Source organism: Medicago sativa, chromosome 6 (assembly GCF_051527215.1).
Source record: "Medicago sativa cultivar Bolivia chromosome 6, Bolivia_mono, whole genome shotgun sequence".
Taxonomy (NCBI): domain Eukaryota; kingdom Viridiplantae; phylum Streptophyta; class Magnoliopsida; order Fabales; family Fabaceae; genus Medicago; species Medicago sativa.
Genome location: NC_140754.1, coordinates 44,821,496 through 44,846,510, shown reverse-complemented (window position 1 = coordinate 44,846,510; position 25,015 = coordinate 44,821,496). Strand labels below are relative to the sequence as shown.

Sequence of the window (25,015 nt, the reverse complement as noted above, 5' to 3'; positions counted from 1 at the left end):
AATATATTTATATATATTTATATGAATTATGTGATGTGATGTGTATATTTATATGATTTTATATGATTTATATGATGTGGTGTGATTTTATGTGATTTATATGATGTGGATGATTATGTGATATGGTGTGATTATATATGTGATGTGAGTTTAGAATATATTTATATGATTTATGTGTTCTGAATAATTATGTAATGTGAGTTTAAAAATATATTTATATATGTGATTTACGTGATTTTCATGACTGATATGTGTGAATTTTATGATTTATGAAGTTGAATGGGTTATATGATTTATAACTGAATTATGAGGGATATTTTGTTGTGGTGAAGTTGTTATGTTGTTATGACTTATTTTATTATTAAATATTTGATAAATAAAATAAAAATATTAAAAATTGGGCTGTGTTGTGAGATGAGCAATTAGTAGTGATAAGAGTAATTAGGAGAGATAAATAGACAACAAAAGTTAGAAAACATAATACGTACGTTTTTGGAGAAAAAGGGAGAAAAGTCAGAAAAGAGGAGAACCAGAGGGAGAGCTGCGATTTCATCATAACCAGGTAAGGGTGAGACTAATTTTCAATATTATTAAGGGTATAATTCTATAGGATGAATTTAGCATGATTAGGTTAAGTTTTGGTGAGAATTGAGAATTAGGTTTAGGATCAATTTTGATGAATAAATCAAGAACAGATGTTAGATTGATGCAAAATTAGTATACAGACCTTAGATATGACTTAAGATGATAATTAGATGCTATTTGGATGAAGGAATCATGAATATAGGTGAAAAGTTGTGATTTTTAGGTTTCTGGCCGTACTGACATTCATCGCTCGCACCTGCGAGCAAGAACACTCGCATCTGCGAGCTAGAACCCAGAACTCGCAACTGCGAGCAATGCAACTCGCAACTGCGAGTGACCTGTGAGCTCGCAACTGCGAGCAGAATAACTCGCCACTGCGAGTAAATACGTAGGAACCCAGAATGCACACTTTGCTCGCCAGTGCGAGTGAAGTTACTCGCCACTGCGAGTTAAGCTGTTAGTTGCCCAAAATTGTCCCGATGCGATCCTTTCGCACGTGTAGTCTTGAGATGACCTTAGAAGTAAGTTAGAGAGCTGTTTAGGATGCTTTCATAAGCTCCAGAAGTCTGTTATGGTGACTGAAAATTAGAAGTGTTGCTGCATGAATGCTATAATGATGTTTTATGATATTTATATTGATGTAATTAATTCCTTATGTGAATGTTAACACATTCAAGCGTTGTTAATTGTTGTATGTTGCTGCTGTTTTCTGTTGTCGACTGTTAGTGTCTTGAGGTTGCATGAGTCGGTCTATGTTGTTGGAATTTAAGAAGTTGTCCATGATTATGAGTCGTATGAGTTGTACACGTCGTTGTCTAAGTTGTTGGAAGTTGAGTCCATTGCATACTCATATAAGTTGGTTGAGGGCTTGATGCCCTGGAATGCTTAGTCATTCACATGATTGGTGAGGGCTTGATGCCCTGGAGCTTTTTATGTTGGGGGCTTGATGCCCTGAAGAGCCTAATTACGCTCATATAAGTTGGTTGGGAGCTTGATGCTCTGTATTGGTACCAAATGCATTTGCATATCAAGAGGTTCATGATGTTTAAGTTGTCAAGATGTTGTCGAGTTGATAGAGTTGCATGGTCAAGGATGAGTTGTGTCGTCAAGTTGAGTGTTAAGTTGATTATGATTTGTGATGAGAATTAGTAATGGTATTGATGATTGTATTTGTTATGTAATGAAAAATTATGCTAATTGTTAATTGTTGATATGTTATTAATGTTTAAGTTGTTAAATGCATTTTATTGGATTATATGCTTAATGTATTGATTATGAAATCTCACCCCTTCTGCGTATATGTTGCCTCGACCGTGGGTAATGTGCAGGTAATAAAGATTAGAGGCGTTCATGAGTGGACTCTCAGTTGGTGTCTAGGTGCTCTGATACGTAACGGGATGGGGGCTTGCTTTTACTTCTATTCCTTACGTGTCTCTTTTATGAACTAACTTATGAGATTTTTCAATAAGGCCTGCGTGCCAAGACTTTTAAATGTTGAACTATTTTCCGCTGCAATAGTTTAAGATTTTTTCATGATGTTGAATTTGAAGGATAATTATTATTATCCATTTTATGATTTAATTGAAGTATGTGACATTCCGTTGTGATCAAAATACTCTGATTTTAAATGAAATCTTCATGTTGGGAAAACGGGGTGTTACAGTTCGGATTTAATAAAGAGAATGATAAGTTAATGGGGAAAATAGTCCCGAGTTAGTAGGAGAACCAAAAAGAGTAAAATTGAATAAGATATTTATTCCCAATTAAATAGAAGGATGAAGAAGAGAAGAAGAGTAGAAAATATAGGCAAGCTAAATAGGAGGTAGACAGAGATTAAATAGTTCCCTTTGAATATGATTAAGGATGATTAATACTCTTTTATTCATTTATTTACTTTGGAAGTTTGGAAGTAACATTATATTTCAGATGAATAAAGTTTGGAAGGCAAACAAGCCCGCCAAGGGCGAGATTAAACAAAAAAGAAGAACTCGCCAAATAACACGCCAAAATGAAATATAGAAAGCAATGATCTCACAATTTAGAGCTTGAAGATGAAACACGGAGTTATTCTAACCTTTCTCGACCTTTGAGATTTGTTTTGCAGGTTTCTAACAAGGAACCCTACTTCCTAAAAAATACTTTGCAATTTTCTGTTTGTTATTTTGTTCAGGTGCTACTACAATATCCACGGGAATCTACAAAACAACAAGGCACCCTACTTCCTAAAAAATACTTTGCAATTTTCTGTTTGTTATTTTGTTTAGGTGCTACTACAATATCCACGGGAATCTACAAAACAACAAGGCGCCCTGCACATCAAATTAACATTATGCGATCACCCTAAACGTCAAAAGGCTCTGACGGGGTTCGACTAATTGAAATCGCTGCGAGCACCCTAAACGCCAACCTCTATAAGGGGCTCTGGCGGGGTTCGACTAATTGAACTCGCCAAAAAACATTCCTTTATGCGACCACCCTAAACGTCAACACTGGAAGGGCTCTGGTGGGGTTCGACTGACTGAAGACGCCAAGAAATAAACTTTATGCGACCACCCTAAAACGTCAACCCTGGAAGGGCTCTGACGGGGTTCGACTGAAGGGCCTCTGACGGGGTTCGACTAACTGAAGTCGCCAAAGAAGTAAACCTGATGCGACCACCCTAAACGTCAACCCTGGAAGGGCTCTGGCGGGGTTCGACTAACTGAAGTCGCCAAACAAATGAAGATCAACCGACAAAAGTCGTCGGGACATCACGACAAATGTTGACAATCTGAGCTCACACAGTTACCGGAGCATACGAGAAAATAAGCACGACAAATTCAAATTGTTGCAAATCGCCGAAGCATCAACAATAATAAAATCGTTTATGTAAATCTCCAAAACGAATCCAGCAAACAAAACCGACGCAGATTTGATGAGGAGTCGCCATAATAAAGTAAACTCGTCACGACGATACAAACCACTTCGCCTTGTTCAAAGACTCGTGCTGAGGGGGCTGTGAGTGGTCAACCTATAAAACAATTCGAATAGGTACTCCCTAGAGGTCGTCGAAGAAAACGTAAAATCACCCTATAGGGGGTTTCTCCAAGTTCGGGCGACAACGCCCAAAGGCAAAGCGTTAAGCAATTCAAACACTTCGCCTTGTCCCAAGACTCGTGCTTGGGGGGTTGTGAACCGTCAATACCTTCCTAAAGACTTAATGACTTCCAGAAGGTCCAGTCCCATGTTGTCATCACTTCGCCTTGTCCCAAGACTCGTTGTGACACCCTAAATCCCAAGAATAATTATTGCTATTATTTAATTAAAAATAGAGTTTGATTCGCAGCAGAAAGTGTCAAATAAAAACTTCTCTAATGATATAGGAATTGTTCCACAAAATCTAGGATATCACATTGACTCATAATAAACATAATTCATATTTCACTTCATTAAAAATTATAGTAATAATAACATCGAATCTTTTTCTTTTGAAAATATTTCATTTTACATCATAGACAATGGTTTTCTTGCACAAAATTAAATAAGTAAGCATATCCCTTTTTCCGTGTCACTATCAGAGCGGTGCTTTTCCCCAAAATAACCGACGACACAAGACAAGTCCTCACGAAAGACATGCACTTGACTCCAAGACTCATAACCTATATAACTACGGTTTCGCAACCGCAGGGCCAAGCCAGCAAACACAAACAACGAAGGGGTGAGTTCCGAGAACATGTAATAGTATAAAAAAAATGAGAAGAACACGTAAGCAATTAAGTCAAAGTTGTTTCACATCACAAACATAATATTCAGAACCTTGAAGAATATACTATATCATCTCAATCTATATTAGTAGAAAATATCATTACAACTTAAGAACCCAAAAAAAAAACTTCACAAACACAATGTCACAATTCAATTCCAACTAGTCACAACACATGTAGTCACCAATAACCATCTTCATAAGAACATCAACAAATAATCACCTTCATCGTCTCACACAATTACATTAATAGACATCACAAAGTAATTCGTTAAAACATCACAACTTAACAACTTGACTCGACAACACGACTCAACTTGACAATGCACTCTTAACAACTTAACACTTAAATCATCGTGAAACTTCTTGATATGCAAATGCATGTGGTACCATTCAACAACATATATGAGCGTAATTAGGCTCTTCAACAAGTGAGCATAAAGCTGCCGGGCTTAAAGCCCCCAACGTATTTGAGCATAAAGCTGCCGGGCCTAAAGCCCCCAACATAGTTTGAGCATAAAGCTGCTGGGCCTAAAGCCCCCAACATAGTTTGAGCATAAAGCTGCCGGGCCTAAAGCCCCCATCTTTAATGAGTATGCAATGGACTCAATCTTCCTACAACTTAGACAACAACTTGAATATCTTATACAATTCCATAATCATGGACAACTTCTTAATTCTTGCAACTTAGACCGACTCATGCAACTTCAAACTTTTAAATGATCAACAGCATTAAACAACACATATTAATTCATAGCATATCAACATCATAATATAACAGTATCAAATGATAGTCAATCAACATTTAAGAATATCAAAAAGACATTTAGCAAAATACATATCATTCACACATGACCATTTAGAAGCACATCATTGAATATCACATCTTTAAATCACACATAATCATATTCCAATAGTTATCATATACATGTGGTATATCAATAATTACATTCAAATACATAACATCACATCTATATCAATCATTAAATAAGTCATCAATCTAAATAGTTGCAGCAAATCAAACATAAGCACCCACAAATTTATCCATGACTTCAAATACCACATATTCACATAATTTAAATCAAGCAACACCTTAATAATGTTTCTAATTTTTCTTTTAACCTCCCACATCTAAATTTGCACATTAATTAATTATTCTCTCAAAGGGCTACAACCGTCGCGGTGAGCCCCGAATGAACTTTGGGAAATACGGCTTTCCCGTTCATCTCAATTAATTTACACTCTCGAACTCTTCTCTCTCACCCCATACCTTGATTGAAGATTCACCGAAAGAAATTGGATAGCTCAATTAGCATGCCCCATCTGCAGTGACTGTCGTATCTCTATCACACCGTGTTCCAATTTTCTTCACTTAATCTCCCTTCCACTCTTGATTAAAGTGACAAATTGTTTTGGATTGTGCTGCGAGTTCTCTCATCTCAGGTACGGCTGACTAAGCGATTCAATATTAGGTTTTTGTGCTACCCTTCTTAACCTAATGGGATGAGAGTATATATACTAGCTATTGGGCTATATTGCGGCGCTACCGGTTGAAAGGAAAAATAGGTTTCATATACAAGGATCTTCTATGTCTATATATAATATGAAGGACCATTGGTTTGGGTGAAGCGTGACAACCACTTCACCCCTTTGGCTCTCGTTTTTTTTTTTTTTTATTCTTTTCCTCTTTCTATTTTAATTGACATTCATATATTAAAATAATATCATAATAATATAATAACTTTCATTAGCTATTGAAGCAAGCACATAAAATTGTCACACAAACACAAACACACATAGAGAGAATTTGATATGATTTTATAATCTACCATAAATATGGTCACAGGCTACTAGCCTAGATAGATGCTATAATAACTAATTTTATTTTACTCACTCATAACTAATATCATCCCAAAAATAATCATAGTAAACTACTATCATTTTTCTATAATAATTAGAATAATAAATCAATAAATAAAATATTTTAAATAGCATTACTATCATTAAACTTCAGTAAATTACTACGCAAACACTAAAAGCAAACAAGTAGAAAATTATCACATCATATCAAAGATATACATTATAATGATAATTAATCACAATATTATTCATTTTTAAGAATAAGAATTTTGGGGTGTTACACTCGTGCTTGGGGGGCTATGAACCGTCATAATATTCCTAAAGGCTTAGAAGCCCTCCAGAAAGGCTCTAAGACCTCCAGAAGGGCTTAGGCGCCCTCTAGAAGGGCTCCTGAGACCCTAGCGCACTCGCCTTGAGGCACCACCTTTCTAAGCTTCTAGAAACCTCTAGAAACCGCCTAAAATACACAAATACCCCTGTTGCTTGGGAGCCAAGCAACCAAAACCCAAGCCCATAGCAGACTATAAATACTACTCTTGAGAGCTTTCTCAAGGCATCTAATCATCAGTCTAAACCCTAGCAAAACGATTCTTAACCCTAGAATCCCTTACCGTACTTTTTGCAAGTACAAAATTTATCATAATTTATAAAATACTGGTTTACAATTACATGTGTTTCAATTGTACTTATATAAGTGTAGTACAAACCCGAAGAAAAGGAAGGTAATTTTTCGATCACACATGTTTTTTTCCAAAACATGTTTTCTGATACAAAGATATTCATTACCTCCTTAATTTCTTGTTTCTAGATGGTATCCATTTAGACGAATATCCTTGAAATTTAATAAGTTTCTATGAGATAGGAATATAGTGCATTATGAATATGTAATTGTGCTCTTCCAGAGCCTTCAATTATTTTTGTATTGCCAGATATTGTATTAACATCGGCTTATTGCCTTACTAAGAAAAAATATTTTTTTTGAACAAATCAAAATGAGATATATTAAAACCAACAGGCTATCCCTCCAGCACAAGGTGTGCCAAAGGAGATAGCCAATAATTACATCAGAGTCTGAAACAGAAGTAAAACATTAGCCAACACTCAAACATAACAATGGGTTCTGACACCAATCATGAAACTAAATAAGAAAAATATTGTTTATCCTTGAGAATTGTATGTGTAGTTGCACTATCAACGAGACATATATCTCCATTCATGCTATTATAGCTACTCATTCTATCCAAAAAATAAAAAATAAAAGCAAAATAGATAAACAAGCAGTATAAGCATAAACTTAAAGAGAGCATTAAATGATAAATGAATTTACTAATAAGGCATAAAACTTAATAAGTTTCTAATAACAACGATGTACAAGAAAAAAAACGTTTCTAATAACAATGGAAATTAAGACATAATAAGGCATACAACTTTATTACTAATAACAACGGAAATTAAAAAAACTTAGACACAAGTCTTTATAGTATTATGAAAATAAAATAAACTATTTCTTGACGCTTCCATCTCCGATAAGGTGATCAATTTTCCCTTCTGGATATTCAAAGAAATCACCAACATCTAAATGAGTAGTGCCTATATCCCCATATCCATTATGATCACCATCTTCGGAAGCAAAATGGATCTCAATCTTTTTCTCTTTGTTTTTGAGTGATTGTTGGTAAAGGTTGAAGTAAAATATTTTTACAAGAAAGGGAGGGTTTGAATTGTGAACTGTTAAAATTTCGCCAATAAAAATTCTCCAATTTATTAATTCACGATTAGTTTGTTAGTTAATAAATAATAACAATAATAGTTGTGAAGTGTGTGAATATGAACAAAAAAAATAAGGGGAGAGAGAGAGAGAGAGAGAGGAAAAAAAACACACACGAGAGTTTATCCTTGTTCAGCCAAACTAGGCTACTTCTAGTCCCCACACAAGTGTGGGATTATCCACTAGATAGTTGAGTTATAACTTAACCTCAAATCCTCTTTTGTCTTCTTGATTTTTCTTACAAACGAGTAATTTTACCCTTTCTTTTACACACTTGTTTTCAACAAGCTAAATTTTTCTTCTACAATCCAATAAGAAATAAATTCTTACTTGGACCAAATAAACTATTTGCGCTTTACTAAAAGAGCTCAAAACAAAAGAGCAATTTTTAGTAATCTAAATGAGGAACAAAAAGAGAGCTTTGGAGTATTTGATATGCAGTGCTTTTGCTTCTCAAAATTCGGTATCTTTCCTTTGTTGTGTGCATGTGTATTTATAGGCAAAGAAGTGCTTCATATTGTGTTGGAAAGAACTATCCTTGATGCCTTTCCTTTTGCATTAAACGTGCGAGCCTTAGATATTTTTCTTGTCTTCACGTGTGGGTACAAATCAGCTAGCATGCATTGTCTTCTCATGTGTAAAGCTTGCTTTCTTTCTTTTGATTGATCTAGGAGTAGTATGGTAGACAAAAAAACCACGTTCTGGTTAGTTTTGATGCAAGCCATGTGCATTAGCATGCGCCAATTGCCTTGCTCTAAAGTGGTTTTATTCAAAACCATGTGCCTTTTCTCTCTCTCTCTCTCTCTTTTGTCATGTGTTGTTGATTTCTAATTGTCCCATATAGAAAAGGTCTTTCTTCATATTTTCTTCGATACTTTTATCATACTGATAGAATGTTCCCATTTATGAATTATGATACATTAAATTTTCTTGCATGGCCGTGCATGAGCTTTTAGTGTTTCTTTCTTGAATTGCAAGTTACAATTGATCCTTGTGTCCATTTTATGGCTTTAACCTGTGACTTAATTAAGGGTGCGTTTGTTTCAGCTTTAAAAAAAATAGATTTTGGGTTCAAAGAATCTAGAGATTTTTTTTAGAGATTTTCTAAAAAAAATCTAAAGCTATTTCGTTTGTTTACTAACATAAAAATCATTTTTTAAGATTTGAAACTCTTACACTTGAATTCCTTGTGTTTATAAAAAAATAGACAGTAGCTTTTCATTTTGAGGCTAAAAATTATTTTTTCAACAAAATGGATTTTTTAAAAATCTTAAACAAACACTACAAAAATGAAAAAAGTGATTTTTTTGTTAAAAAATTGATTTTTTTTCAAAAAAATCTGAAACAAACAGGGCCTAAAACACTCAAATACACAATTTAAATACACAAATAAGGAAAACCTAATAAAAATATAATTTAAATATGTTTATCATCTTTAAATCTTTTTATAGGGGTTTTGAATTTTATTTCAGCAATCTCCCCCTTTTTTATGATAACAAACTATTTGAATTAGATTTTTATTTTTGAGAATTCTGGTGTAAATAAGATCAATAAGCTCCCCCTCAATTTTATTTCTAAAAGGAATACAATCTTATAAATTGAGTTAAAATGTCATGAGCTTATAATTATAAGATGATTCATATTTTATGTATAATGTTTTATCAAAGAGCTCCCCCTCAATTTTAGAGTCTAATATCATACAGTATATTTTTGTTTGAACCAAAGCATATTTCATTGATATTTGATTTGTTTAGAACATATACACATGGTTCAACAAAAAACAAAAGGTTTTGATAATCAGTCATTAGAGACTAGATTGCATAATAGAGACAGAAAATATAAAACAAATAAAACATAACAACATGAACATAAAATATAAAAACTTAAGGTGCAAAAGCCTTTCAGCTAGCTTAAGGGTGATTTACCTAATTCCTTGTATATCTCCCCCTTTGGCTCATTTAAAAAGTGGGAAGGAGCCTAAAAGCCGAAAGTAGGATGTCGAAATCCTAAGGGTGAGCTTGTGAATTGCGAGAGGTCGAAGCGTTAAACACAGGTGCAGGAGGCTTTATCCCAAGTCTAGGGCATAGCTCGGATATGATCCAGTCAGTCAAGTTTGCGATGTGAAAGAGTATAACAGATTGCATGTCGTAGACCATATCATATCAATCTTGTCAGTTTCTTCAGATTGCCATGTAGGAGGTGGCTCAACCGATTGGAGGAGGCGGCGGAAAGTTCGCGTATGTTGAATTTCCAGTTGATTGAAAACTCTCAAGTAATTCAAAGTTGGATGGAAGTGAGGGTAAATCATCAAAGAAAGGAATTTTGAAGGGTCTATTGTTGTCACATGAAGAACTTTTGGTGTTCTGATAAAATTTACAAGACATTCAGAGCCAAACACAGAGGAGCTTTCAGCATTAACTCCAAAGTGTGGAGACATTATAGTAGTTTCTCCAGACCTAGCATATGGAAAAATTGGAACAGCCTGTTCAAAATTTGTGTTCCCAGGGATATGCGAGTTAAAATTCTGAGAGATACTGAGATCAAAAGGAAAGTAGTGTGTGAATGTTTGGTAGAGTGATTTGCATGAATTTCATCATGAAGTGTTTGAGATGACTCGATTTGAATTGCATTCAGTAGTGTAAGGAGCAGATTTTGTTCCTCCCTTTTTTCTTTTAAGACCGTTGTTAGCAGCTATAGGAGGTTGATATGCATTTTGTAATTCCAAAGTGCCATAGCTATCATTCCTCTTCGTATGACTTACATTCTGGCATTTGAACTCAGAATATCCTGTTTATGAGGATTCATTATTTAGTGGAATGTTGAATTTTTTAAAAATTTTAGACAGAACCATAGAATATGGAACCGAGGAATTGTTTTCTGTTGATTTCTAATGCATTAATCATATGATGAATAATCAGAAATGGAAGATTGATGTTTATTCCATGAAGCATGTGGTATAGGACCATAACATCGGTGTCAGTTACTTTGTGTTTGTTTCCTTTTCGAGGGAGAAGACAAAACACACACAAGTTATGCAGTATTTTGAATTGATCTTTGAGATTTACTAAAAACAATTCCTTTTTTGGATTTGAATCGTATTTGACAAAGAGTTTGGACAAAACAGTATTTCGAGAAATAATTTATCATACCAATTCTCTCCATAGTATTCAATACCTTGGTTTGGTATGAGTAGGATTTCGGATAGAGCTTGTGGTGTGAGAATAATCTCAATTTCGTTAAGGTTTGATACATAGTCACATAATTCGCGGTTCATTCCGGTACGCGGTACGGGTACGGGTTCGCGGTACGCGACAGGAGAAGAATTCGGTACGTATAGGGGTATACAGCTTCGGTACGCTCCGGTTCGTAGTAGTAATAATACCTAAATAAATATAGTGAGCTATAAAAAAAACTACTCCCTCCGTCCCTTAATGTAACCACCCATTTGATTTTATTTTTGTCCCTAAATGTAACCCCCTTTTCAAATTACTAGATGCATTTATTACTTTTTTCCTAAACATACCCCTAATTAATACTACTAACTTGTCTTGAAATATAAATAGTCAAATTTAATACACATACAAACAAAGGACAATTTGGTAATATTAATACACAAAACAGACACATTAATTACACTGACAACTTTTCTTAAGAAATGTGAAAAATGCAAAGGGGGGTTACATTAAGGGACGGAGGGAGTATTTTTTTTACCTAATTTCTTCTACCAAGTTTCTCACTCTCCACTCTTTGTTCATGTTCTTCTCACTCAGTCCTCAACTCATGGTGATTCATTTTATATTTACTTTGTAGTCTAAACCTTTTTTCAACCAATCAGCGGTAACCATGCTTTGGTACGCTTGGTTCGCTGGTTTGTGCGTACCAATACGCCGAAGTACCCGAATTCGGTACTCACGTACCAATTCGCAATTCTCCCTTGATTACAAGAATTATGTGACTATGGTTTGATACAATGAGGCTTTTGTCTTTGAAGGATTTTGCCATAAAGTAAAAGCTTCTGACAACATTAGGATAGAAAACTTCATCAATTTGCAAAAAATCTTTCCATCCAAACGGTTCTATGATTTCAGTAAGATTTATTCCCTTTGTTTGAAGATCATCATAGTTATAAACTCTCCCTTGTGATATTGGTCTTTTGGACCATTTGTTGTTGAATATGGATCTCAAGCTCGGATCAAAGAGTGGTGGGTTTGCATGAAAGATTTGTTGAAGCAAAGGCTCAAGCACATCCTTAATGAGTTTTTTCTTCTAGGCTATATCAGTATCATACATTCTCAAGTTATAAATTGTTCTGGATGAAGTTGAAATGGTTCTGGATGATGAGTTTTTGGATAAGAAAGCAGTGCTTTGATTTGTTAAGAAAGTAGGTGAATTGTTGTTTTGAGTTTTGGAAAAAAAGTTTGATGAATTTTCTAAGTTGTGATGGCTCAAGGGATAGAGTTCTTCTAGGTTTGTACGATAGTTCAAATGTCTTGGTTTTGGTAGAAGCAGAAGTATAGTAGTGCTTTTTGGTGGGGATTATGAGAGAAAGTCATGTTGAGAAGTAGTATTTGGATGAAGATCAGATACAATGGTTTCTGAGTAAGTAAAGGGTGAAGGTGAAGGTGAATTTTTGTAAAGGAGGATCAGAAGGAATTTTTGGTTGGACCAAATAATAAATAAGAAATAAATTCCTGCTTGGACCAAATAAAATATTTGTGCTTTACTCAAAGAGCTCAAAACAAAAGAGCAATCTTTGGTAATCTAAACGAGGAACAAAAAGGGAGCTTTGGAGTATTTGATATGGGTGGGGTTTAGTATGGGAAAGGAAAGTTCTTTCCCATGATGGGAAAGTTTAACTGTAGCCGTAGATTTAATAGTTTCTTATTTGGATGGCTGAGATATGTTACTTGATAATTGTTGTAACTTTTTTATGGTTATTGTGTAAAAAAAAAATTGACCCCACCAATTCATTATAAAACAATATTTCATTTTTCTGTCTCTTAACGTTAATTGCAGGCTATTTGGTATAGAATTTAGCAATACGTGATGGGCTACTGATTTAGAAATTGCCAGATTGCTATTGTTTATTCTGAAGAACATTAGTAATATGAACTTTTTTTTGTAAAATTAATTAAAAGGTATAATAATTGATTTTCGAATTAAATAGAGGGATAATTTTGTAATTTTGTCCTCTTCTTAATGCAATTTCATCTCCTCTCTGACCAACCCTCCTCCCTGACTGCCCCTCGCTCTCTACGCACCACCTCCCTGCAACACCATGTTCTCTACCCTATCTGCAACTTCCATCTACCCTTTTATCACCCTTTTCACTTTATAGCCACCACCGACATCACTGTCACCTCCCCCTGCCAACATTGCCCTCCGCCTTCAATTTTGAGAGTTGCAAAGGGCGATGGGGGTGAGAAAGAGTTCGGAGACGGCGTAAGGCTCGGTGGTTGGTCGCCGATGAGAAGTGAGGTGTGAGAGAGACCAAGAACGATGTCGGTCCGATGCGGTTGGTCATTGCCGACTGTGAGGAAGAGAAGTCCATGAAAAGAGAAAGGGGGAAGAAAGGGAATGAATGAAGAGAAGCACATGTTGCTTCGAATTAAAAAAAACTCAGTAATACAGTAGATCACATGTCCATGTTATCTTAACTCTAATCTCAATTCTGGTATAAAAGGGAAGATGTATTAGAAATTAATGGTTAGTAAAAGTAGTTTGTGTTGACATTAAAAAAAGGGAGGTGAATCAGTAAACGACAGAAAATATTAAAAATATGAAGGTTAGAGTTTTTTTTGTTTGAACTCAACTGAAGGTAACCGCCACCTGTCCTTTAAAATTGGATTTTCCCATGGTGGGAAACAACTTTAGTTTCCCAGGCTAAATGCCACCTTTGATATGCAATGCTTTTGCTTCTCAAAATTTGGTATCTTTCCATTGTTGTGTGCATGTGTATTTATTATAGGCAGAGAAGTGATTCATAGTGTGTTGGAAAGAACTATCCTTGCTGCCTTCCTTTTGCATTAAACGTGTGAGCCTTAGATATTTTTCATGTCCACACGTGTGGGTACAAACCAGCTAGCATGCACAATATCTACTCAAGTGTAAAGCTTGCTTTCTTTCTTTTGATTGGACTAGGAGTAGTATGGTAGACAGACAAAAACCTTGTTATGGTTAGTTTTGATGCAAGTCACATGTATTAGCATGTGCCAATTGCCTTGCTCTAGTGTGGTTTTATTCAAAACTTGAATAGCAAAACCATATGCCTTTTAACTCTCTTTTGTCATGTGTTGTTGCGTTCTAATTGGCCCATATAGAAAAGGTCTTTCTTCATATTTTCTTCGATACTTTTATCATACCGATAGAATGTTCCCATTTATGAATTTATTTCATTCTTGACCCATTAAATTTTCTTGCATGGCCGTGCATGAGCTTTTAGCATTTCTTTCTTGATTTGCAAGTTACAATTGATCCTTGTGTCCATTTTATGGCTTTAACCTGTGACTTAATTAAAACACTCAAATACACAAGTTAAATACACAAATAATCAAAACCTAATAAAAATTTAATTTAAATAATCTACTAAACTTTTAATAGGTATTTTGAATTTTATCTCAACAAAGGTCAATTAAATGTGTTGATGTACGATGTAACGACCCGATTTTAGGATTTATTTATTCATTTGTCTTATTTATTATTTAATTGTTTGGTGTGTTAAATATGTTGGTTATTTGATTTTTAGAGATATTAAGGGTATTTTATGAGAATATATAGTAGTAACATGGGGTAATTAATAGAATAGTGGTGTATGAGTAATATTGAGGGTTTTAATGAAGTAATTGTGTAGTAACATTTCATAAGTGGTAGAAAGTTACTAAGCCCATTATTGAGTGTAACTAAGCCCAAGAGTATATAAGAGAATAGTCTTAGTGAAAATTAGGGTTAATAACTCATTTGTTCATTTTGAGAAAAGAGGCATATAGAGAAATATAGAGAGAAAGAGGTAGAAGAGGAGATTCAAGAGAAAGGGAGATCTAACTTGGGGCAAAACTCAAGAGGGAGATTAGAGTGAAGATTTAAGTTTCTTTTGAAGATTAAGGTAAGAGGAAAAGTTTATATTTACTATTAAATGATTATGATGATAGAGTAGTTATGGGTCATGTTTGATTAAGTGATTTTCATGAAATTTATGTTATGATTAAGTGATTTTTGTGCTATTTGATTATAATGATTATGGATATGTTGAACTTTAAGAAATTAAGTTGGTTATGTGTTTAAGTTCATGTATGAGGTTATAGAATAAGTTGTTCTTGAAGTTTTAGCTTAAATGAGTGAGAATCATAATTTTGTAGATGATTATTATTCAAAACATGTCCTTAATGCTTCCTATATGATTGGATAATTTTGTATGTTGAAATCTATGCAAGTGATTGCGTTAAAAGTGATTTTTGGATGAAATTGTGGGTTTTTGTGAATTTCGAAAAATTGATGATGATTTCAAGAATTTGAAGATTGAATCTGTGTTTTGAAATGTTTTGAATGTTGTTTTAAACTATGTTAACATTGGATGAAGTTTGTAAAACGATTTTGCGTTAAATGAGATCGAAAATGGGATTTTAGGGGAAATTTTAGGAGGGATCTCTTCCCGAGAGGGAACCCAAAATTTTGAGTTCCCAGGAATATGGGGCTCGCCTGGCGAGTAATCTCTACGCCATGGCTAGCAAGTGCTGAAAAACACTTTCTGTTTTGCACTTTTCGATCTTTTAGGGTGTTTCCGGACATCCTAAGTGTTTCTTTTGTGTTGTTTTGATGCTATTTTGATGAATTGAGTCTATGTAATCATGTTTGCTTGAGATGGATTAGGTTTTGTCGGATTGAGATGAACTTTGAATTTATATGAACATGAACTTTGGAATGGAATCAAAGTAGGCTTTTCTCAAATGAAATGTTGATGTTATGATTTAATTACTGTGAATATGAATGTAGAAGAAGCATGTAGGTTTGGTGATGAAATTTATGATTGTGAATCTTGGATTTTTAAGAAATGTGAAAAATAGACAAACTTTGAGAAAAAAGACGAACTTTGGAAAAATGATGAATTAAGGCATGATAACTTATAAATGATTGTATGTTCATGATAACATGATGAATTATGATTGGATTAGTGATGGATATGCACTTGATGTTGGAGTAAGCCCTAATAGCCAATCTATGTTGATTGGGTTTGGCTTTGTATCATGATATTGATATAAATATATATTGTGAATATATAATAATAAGGCATTTCTTTATTGATTTTGTTCTGTTTCAAAATAATAAAGTCCCTAGAATAGTTAGTCTGTTTAATGGAACATTAAGTATAACTTAACTGTGAGACCCTGTTAAACATAAGGAAACTATTCTTAAAGTATCCGTAGTCAAGCTTTATTGAGAAGTGGGATATCATTAAAGCATAGAGACTATTATGTGGGTAGACTGATGATCACATCTCACAGATCATAGATAAAGAGTTATCAAGTCTTCATATAGATATAAATATTAGGAGTAATATTTATATTGGATTGGCCCGCTGTGAGAATACTACATAGTAAAAGTTATGAAAAGTGTCATAAGATATTCTCATAGTGATAGTGGTGTATTCCACCCTTCGACCTGAAACCACTACGTACCCTAGATGTTGGAGTCGAGTGCTTTGCCACCATTCAAACGTTGTCCGTAATAGGATGACTATAAAGTTGGTTGATGGGTACTTCATGAATCATGCTGAGGGACATGAGTGACCTAGATGGAATTTGCCCCTCCTACATAACAGAAGAAATGTCTACGGGCCCAATATTGAACTAGACAAGGATGACACGGTCTATGCCTTGTGTTCAATATAGACATGAGGGCAAAAGGGTAATTATAACATGATCATTATCACAGAAAGGTTTCGTCATATCATATGACATTCTCGTCACTTGGGTAGCAGTGATGTGTTGCTAGATACCGCTCACTGTTTATAATATTAAATATGTGATTTAATATTATTGCCAACGTTATGAGAACCTATAGGGTCACACACAAAGGACAGATAGATGAGAGAAATAAATAAGACTTATTTATAAAATAAATAAGTAAGACTTATTTATAAAATAATAAGTAAGACTTATTAGTAATTAAATAATTAAATATGACTTTATTATTTAATTTACGAAAAATAGAGAAACGCGGTCCACCGTAAGGTACGGTGTGTTTAAGTGAGATACGGTGCACCGTAAGGTACGGTGTATTTAAGTGATTGGCTTGATGAACACACAAGTGGTTCTATAAATAGAACCCTTGTGTTGAAGCATTACTAATTGTTTTTGGTTGAAACACTTAACCTAATTCTAAAAGTTAGAAACCTAGCCGCCGCTCTCTAAACCTTCTTCTCTCTGAATCTCCATTGGAATTGGCTAGCACCGGTCATCAGAGAAGTTCTGTTCGTGTGGACTGAGTAGAGGCATCGCTGCTTTGCTTTGCTCGTGATCAGAAACAATTCTGCTACAACGGTTCTGCGCTTCAAGAGGTAAACACATAATCCTTAAAGTGCTTAAGAATTTGTTCTCATTGATTTGTGATTAATGATTTAATCAAGATTTGTTTTCAATGGGATTTGTTCCGCTAAGAGGATAAATTTTTTGAAAAACCTCTCTTAAAATCCCTACACTTGATGTGTTGATTAACTTGGTGAAAGCACTTAATTGTCTTTAAATACAATTTGTGCTAAATGAATGAATATTGTCTTTGATGTGGTAAGCGCTTGATAATGATTTTGCTATTGAATATACATATTAAATGATGATGAAAGGTGATGATGTTGAATATTGATGATGAACATGTATATGTATATATATTGGTGACAAATATTGTTGATGAAAATTGGTGATGTATATTGTCGATGAAAAATTGGAGATGAGTGTTGATGGTGTAGACGTGCAGGTCCAGGACGCTTGAGACGGCTGTTTACCCTAGATTTTGATAAACTACTGAACTCATTTAAATCAAGGGCGAACGAGATCAACCAGTAAATCTCTAGACCTTTTGTGCTTGATTGTTTTCTTAAAAATGGTGACTGTTGCAGCAAACTATGAATATAACCGTCGAAATCCAGACACAGGGTGAGACCTGTCGAGATTAACTTCAAGAGGAACGATGCTAAGGCTTAAAAGTAAAGATTAAAAAGAAAAAAAGGATTCTAAAAGACTAAAAGATGAACAAGAATTGCATTAAAATGAAAGTAAAGTGGTGCACAGATTCATACATTTGCAACTTGTTTACTCGTCTCTCCTGAGCGCGGATAGTTTGAGTGTGTAAGTTATGTGTGTATGCGAATTGTGACCCGTTTTCCATTGAGGAAAATGATACTTATACTAAGTAACTGCCTACAAACACATTCGATACGTAATTGCTAAAAACTGCTATAGACGTATTTGAATTTCAAATAACGCCCCTTCGACGAGAAACCACTTTTCAGCTCCTCCTTTCGACGCCAATCTTCCTTCGACATCTTCTTCGTTCCGTCGAACCATCCTCTTGATCAACACATCTTCTGGACTTCACTTCAATTGTCGAACTTGAGAATCGAACTCGATTCATTCTCTTCGAAATCTAGGTCAAACTTCATTGATCGCATTTATTATAACCTATTAAAAATACAGGCTAACATTTGAAGTCTAGATTAAGGCTCTAATTAGGACTTTTGGGATTTATTATGTCTATGTATTAAGTTGGAATTAATGGAAACCTTGTTGTTTTATTAGTCGTATCTGAGATATGAATTATGATGTTGAGTTGTTGATACGATTTTTTTTAGATGTTATTTATTCCGTCGCGTAACTTAGATGAAAAAATTTATATGCATCTTTTTTAGTTTAATGACTTGGCACCTTGAGCATGATATGATTTATTTGTTGTATTCATATTAAATATTAGTAGTGAGGCTCAATGATGTTACATACAACAAATGCTCGACTAATGACCTTTGGTTTTGCAGCGATAACATACATTATCATTGGTTTGGTTAGTTTGTGCACCTTTTACCTTTCCATTCTTTTCATTATTTTTCCACTTATGGGGAAAAATGATATTTTAAAATTTCATTACGGTTATGATCATTATCATGACCATGTCCATTGCTACGACCACGACCATGACTTTGGCCAACATGATTGTGTTGTGATGCATTCACTTCAGGGAATGCAATATCACTAGTGGGGCGAGCTTCACGATTTTTCATTAAAAATTCATTATTTTGCTCAGCCACGAGAAGACAGGAAATCAATTCAGAATATTTCTTAAATCCCTTTTCTCGGTATTTCTTAAACAAAGTGAGTAGGCTCCAAAACCATCCTCAAAAACTCACAACTACTAAGCTTCCTTCTCCTACAATTATTCATGAGAAAATATTCAACATAAAGGAAATATAAACGCATGTATAGCTTCAAGGTGAACAATACATCATTTATACTTAAACAATTATTCATCACAATCAGACAGTAATCACATTCTTCATATATATATATATATATATATATATATATATATATATATATATAAGTTAATAAGTCTCAATCAACATGTTATAAGCATTAATTCACATTTAGCAAAGTATAACATCCCAAAAATTAATGGACTAAAAAATAATTAGACAAGATCATGATAAATTATTATTATTATTATTATTACTACTACTACTACTACTACTACTACTATTATTTTTAGTTATTCTCCATTTAAGATTTGGTTATATTAATAAACTACTAAAAATAGAATAATTGGTAGTAGCTAAATTATAAGAACCAGCTCGTTAAAATTAAATTAGTGAAACGTGGTAGAATGAAGGGGTTGTTGTTTACTTCTATCTAGTAGGAACATTTTACTATGTCTGTAGTTACACTATTAAGTTCAAATTAACATAGAGATCTTTTTAATGGGAATTAGGAACACAACAAACTTATTAGATAAAAAATTATGAGAGTAAGATTGTAGGTTATAAACTTACAATTAATGAGATTTATATCTCTATACTAACTTAAAAATTCAGTTGCTATAATTCATTAATATACTAATAATAAGTATATTTACATATATAAATAATTTAAGTTAAGATTGCCTAATATAACACGCGGTTAATAAATTATAATTTGCAAATCAATAATTAGATAAGGATTTATATAGTTAGTTGGATGTAAATTTTGGCTATGTAGATATATACAAGTAACCACTTAATTTGATAAATATAACTACACATCCAAATTGATGATTTACTTGAGAGGAGCGTGTAATTTTTGTTGAGCGTGTAAATTTGGAAGAATAAAAAAACGAAAGCCTATCGATCTGGAAATCAAAACACACACACATATAAATACAAACAAAGCTATTAAGAATTTCACAGTAGCACAAGCCGATACAGAATATGGATACAATAAAGAAGTGGGAGATCAAGAAAGAAAACATAATTATAAGGCACTTGGGTTTTGATTCAATTCTAGTTTTAAAGGTGAGTAATCACACCCTTTCACCCTTCCATGGTATATTGATTTTAGAAAGAATTACAATTTATTGACATGATTTATTTGATGAAGACCTAACCCTATTAATTAGACGATTTTATGGAATTCAATTGTTTAATTCTATGATAGACTGAATTACCTTTTTTCAGATGATATATTCTCTATTCTATTATTTTGAGTTGTTTTGTTCTGAGATGTCGGCCTTACTTCTCAGAGTCATTGTTTTGTTTAAATCCTATGTTTTTATTATATACATTTTAGACTAAAGTGACAAGTTGTTAACATGATTATGGAACTGAACTATGCATTTCGTAAGATACATATTTTGACCATGCTGCAATTCTTTTGATTCATTTGTGACTAGTCAACCATATTGATAATTATTAGCAACATGTAGCTATCTTTATATTAAAGGTATTATATAAAACGCATGCATACATAATTGGTAGTGAAGAAGTACAATTATATTAATCGAAATCATATACCATAATTTCATAGTAATTTTTATAGATATGATTGTTAAATTATAATTATTCTCACTGTTATTAAATGTGTATGAGATGAGATATGTGCTCCAAATGGACGAGTCTTGTACTCCACAAATACTTACTCAGATGAGCTATGTACTCTACATGAGATGATTTTTGTACTCCACATGAGATGAGTTGTGTGCTTCATATGGATGAGTCTTGTAACACCCTACTTCTATTAAGCGGTAAAACGTGCGAATATACAAATATATTCTAGAAATAGATGTTACGTCTTCCAAATTAAAACATACATGCAAAAAGATCATGTTACATCACATAGCAGCGGAACACATATATAATCCATAGCAACTACAAATCTCAGAATAAAGATACAAAAATAACATCCTCCAATCTCAGATACAATGATATCTCAAATCTCAACATAATAATGTTTCAACACCAAAACTACATGATCAAATAGAAATCCAACGTGCAAGAACTACCCTAGATCAGAGCCCTAATCTAGACACTTGCACATAAAAAGAGGAACTCCGCTCCTCGGCAACATCAACACAAGTCTAAGCATCCTGCACTCCATCTACCCGTCCATACAGAAAGGTAGGTGGTAAACCACTGAGGGTTAGCATTACATCATCATAATCCAGTTAAAATTAACAAGAAACTTTGAGAATGAAAGATACATTTAAGAACGATGGATAACAAACTATACACGTACTCATAAGTATTCTTAACATTCAGATCATTCAATATCATCATCTCAAGTTCATATCCACAAGTGTATCATACACACATCACAAAATCAACCATCTTAATCAACAATTAACAAATTCAATCATCATTCACAACTCAAATGCATTTCAATTCACCAAGAAGTATGCAATGGCTATAGACTCATCTAGATGCATGTGGTACCAAAACACCTCAAGGTCGTCACCCATGATGCAACAAAAACATCATTATCAACGGCTATAGTCAACGGCAATATGGATATAACATCCGACACGATATATGATGCATGAACATATGACTCAATTCACTATGCATATGTTCACAACAATTCAACGGCTATAAGTCAACTGCTATAATCATCATTCAACTATATCATATAGTTTCATATCTCCACATAGTTCCTTACATTACAAATAAAAGAACAATTACAACATATGATCACAAACATCATATTCGTCACCTAACAACCATTCATATATCATCTCATAATCATATCAATCTAATCATAAAGGGTTCATAAGCAATTGGCCCTCAATGATCATTTTCAATCAAGTTCGTCTCAAAAATCACAATATTGAAAATAATTGAGTCATTTAACCAAAACCAAATAAATGAGTTCCAATGCCTCAACTAGGCATACCACTAGGCCACATATGAATGCAGTAGAGGATACCTTGATGTTTCACCGGCCAAATGCGAATTCATGAAAATCACAAAGTTCGTCTCAATTATCATTTTTCAAAGAATTTCCCAATTTCTAAGTAAAACAAGTAGGTTCACTACATCACAGTTTAACCACCTTAGTTGAACCCATAAAATCAAGTTTCAAAGATTAAAAACATTCCACGAGGATTGGGTCGACTTAGAACTAGTTATGCGGGATTTTTCGACAAAACTTTTCAAGAGTATTTTCCCCATAACTTGAAAACCAAGAATCATATTCAAGTCAAACCAACGCCCTTAGAAAACTAAAAATATTATCTACAATTTTCATGTTTGCACCAAAAACCAGTTCACGACAGAAACGAGGGAAAAAGATGCAAGAATGCGAAACTGGGGGTTCTGCCCTGTGCAACTCGCAACTGCGAGTAAATTCACTCGCCCTTGCGAGTTGGCTCCAGGGAGCCCCTGTTGCTCGCATCCAACTCGCCATTGCGAGTGCGTTGCGAGTTATGACAGTAGTCTCGGGAAAAAGACCAATTTTCACCCCAAAACCCCAATTTTGACTTCCCAATGCCCAAATTTGATCCCAAAGTTTGTTCAAACATTTCTAAACATGAAAAGACACTAAATTCCATATAAAATTTGCCCCAAAACATTCTCTTGACAAAAATCATCATTTGACCCATTTTTCATCAAAACTTCAAAAACCACACAAAGTCATAGCAAACTCCACAATTATGATTACCCAAGGCTTTAATCATCAACAACAATCTCTCTCAACAACAACAGCAACTAATCATCATGAATTCATCAACAATTCATCACAACAACACCTCATATCATCATTTTTGGATAAAATTGCAAAGCATACATATAACCACAATTTAAGCATGTAATTTCATCATCAACAACTCAATTAACATTCAATTTACATACCCAAACATTGCATCAAAACATGAACACGAATTTACAATCAATTAGGTTCAATTCATCAATTTCACAAAATGGGTAAAAATGAAAAGTTAGGAATTATGGTTGAAACCTAACCCTCTTACCTCTAGCACAAAGAATCTCTAACCCAAGCTTCAATTTAGTTCCTAGATGATGAATCCCCCCTTGCCTCTAACCCTTGTTCTTGTTCTTCCCTTTAGCCTTTAACTCTTCTCTTCTCAAATGAAAAATGTTGGTGAAAAACCCTAACTCTTTACTAACATTAGTTTATATAGGCTCACTTAATTGGGCTCATCTCACAAACCTTAATGGGCCTAACCCATTTCTATTCTAACCTCAAAAATGTTACTACTCACTTAACGGTAAAATATAACACTAACGGTCACTTACCGGTAAATAAAATAATTACTACACCCTCTAGTAACTTGGTAAAATAATACTCTTACTAAGCACTCAAAATAACTTCCAGCAAAAATTACAAAATTAACCCTGCTCTCAAAATGACCAAAATGCCCCTAAGTCCAAAATGACTAAAATGCCCTTCCGATACCGAGTTCTACGATTCCCAATCAAAAATACACACAGAGGCAATAATCACATATGAGTACAAATAACACACAGAGGCAATAGTCGGGCTATTACAACTCTCCCCCACTAAAAAGAATTTTCGCCCTCGAAAATTACCTAAAGGAAACAACTCCGGGTACGCAACCCTCATCCTACTCTCCGATTCCCAAGTGGCACTCTCACCAGTCGGTCCAACCCAAATCACTTTAACCAAAACGATCTCCTTGCCACGCAAACGCTTCACTTCACGATCCTCAATCCTAACTGGCCAAGTCTCAACGGTCAAATTATCCCTTACTTCCAAATCATCCACTTGAATCACATGAGACGCATCATACACATACTTCCACAACTGAGACACATGAACCACATCATGAAGATTCGACAAAGATGGCGGTAACGCAATCCGATACGCTACAACCCCAACCTTCTCAATAATCTCAAACGGTCCAACAAAACGGGGAGTCAACTTCCGACACTTCAAAGCACGACCGACACCGGTTACAGGATTTACTCTCAAAAACACATGATCACCAACCTGAAACTCAATGTCCTTCCTCCTCTTATCATGATAACTCTTCTGCCTACTCTGAGACGCTCTCATCTTCTCTTGAATCATCTTAACCTTTTCCGTAATTTCTTGCACAACTTCTGGTCCTAACAAAGCACTTTCACCTGACTCATACCAACACAACGTCATCCTACACCTTCAACCATACAAAGCTTCAAATGGTGCCATACCGGTACTAGAATGGAAACTGTTGTTGTAAGTAAACTCAATCAACGGTAAACATTCAACCCAACTGACACCTTGTTTCAACACACAAGCCCTCAACAAATCTTCCAAACTCTGAATAGTCCTCTCCATCTGACCATCAATCTGGGGATGATGAGCAGAACTCAACCTCAACTTAGTTCCCAAAGCAGCTTGCAAACTCTCCCAGAACTTAGAAGTAAACCTCGGATCCCGATCCGACACAATACTAGAAGGAACACCATGCAATCTAACAATCTGCTCAATGTAGATCTCAGCCAACTTCGCCACAGACATACCGGTCTTAATAGGAACAAAATGTGCCGACTTCATCAACCGATCAACAATTACCCAAATCGAATCAAA

At 34.4% G+C, this 25,015-nt stretch overlaps 1 long non-coding RNA gene across 1 annotated transcript; it reads right to left on the bottom strand.

Annotated features, from left to right (window-relative positions):
* Positions 1-3,970: 3,970 nt before the first annotated feature.
* LOC146915429 (uncharacterized) lies at positions 3,971-5,867 on the bottom strand. The gene is made up of 2 exons (XR_015013331.1): positions 5,598-5,867; positions 3,971-4,231 (listed from the first exon to the last, which is right to left on the bottom strand). It is a non-coding gene; the product is annotated as an uncharacterized LOC146915429 (long non-coding RNA).
* Positions 5,868-25,015: the final 19,148 nt, after the last annotated feature.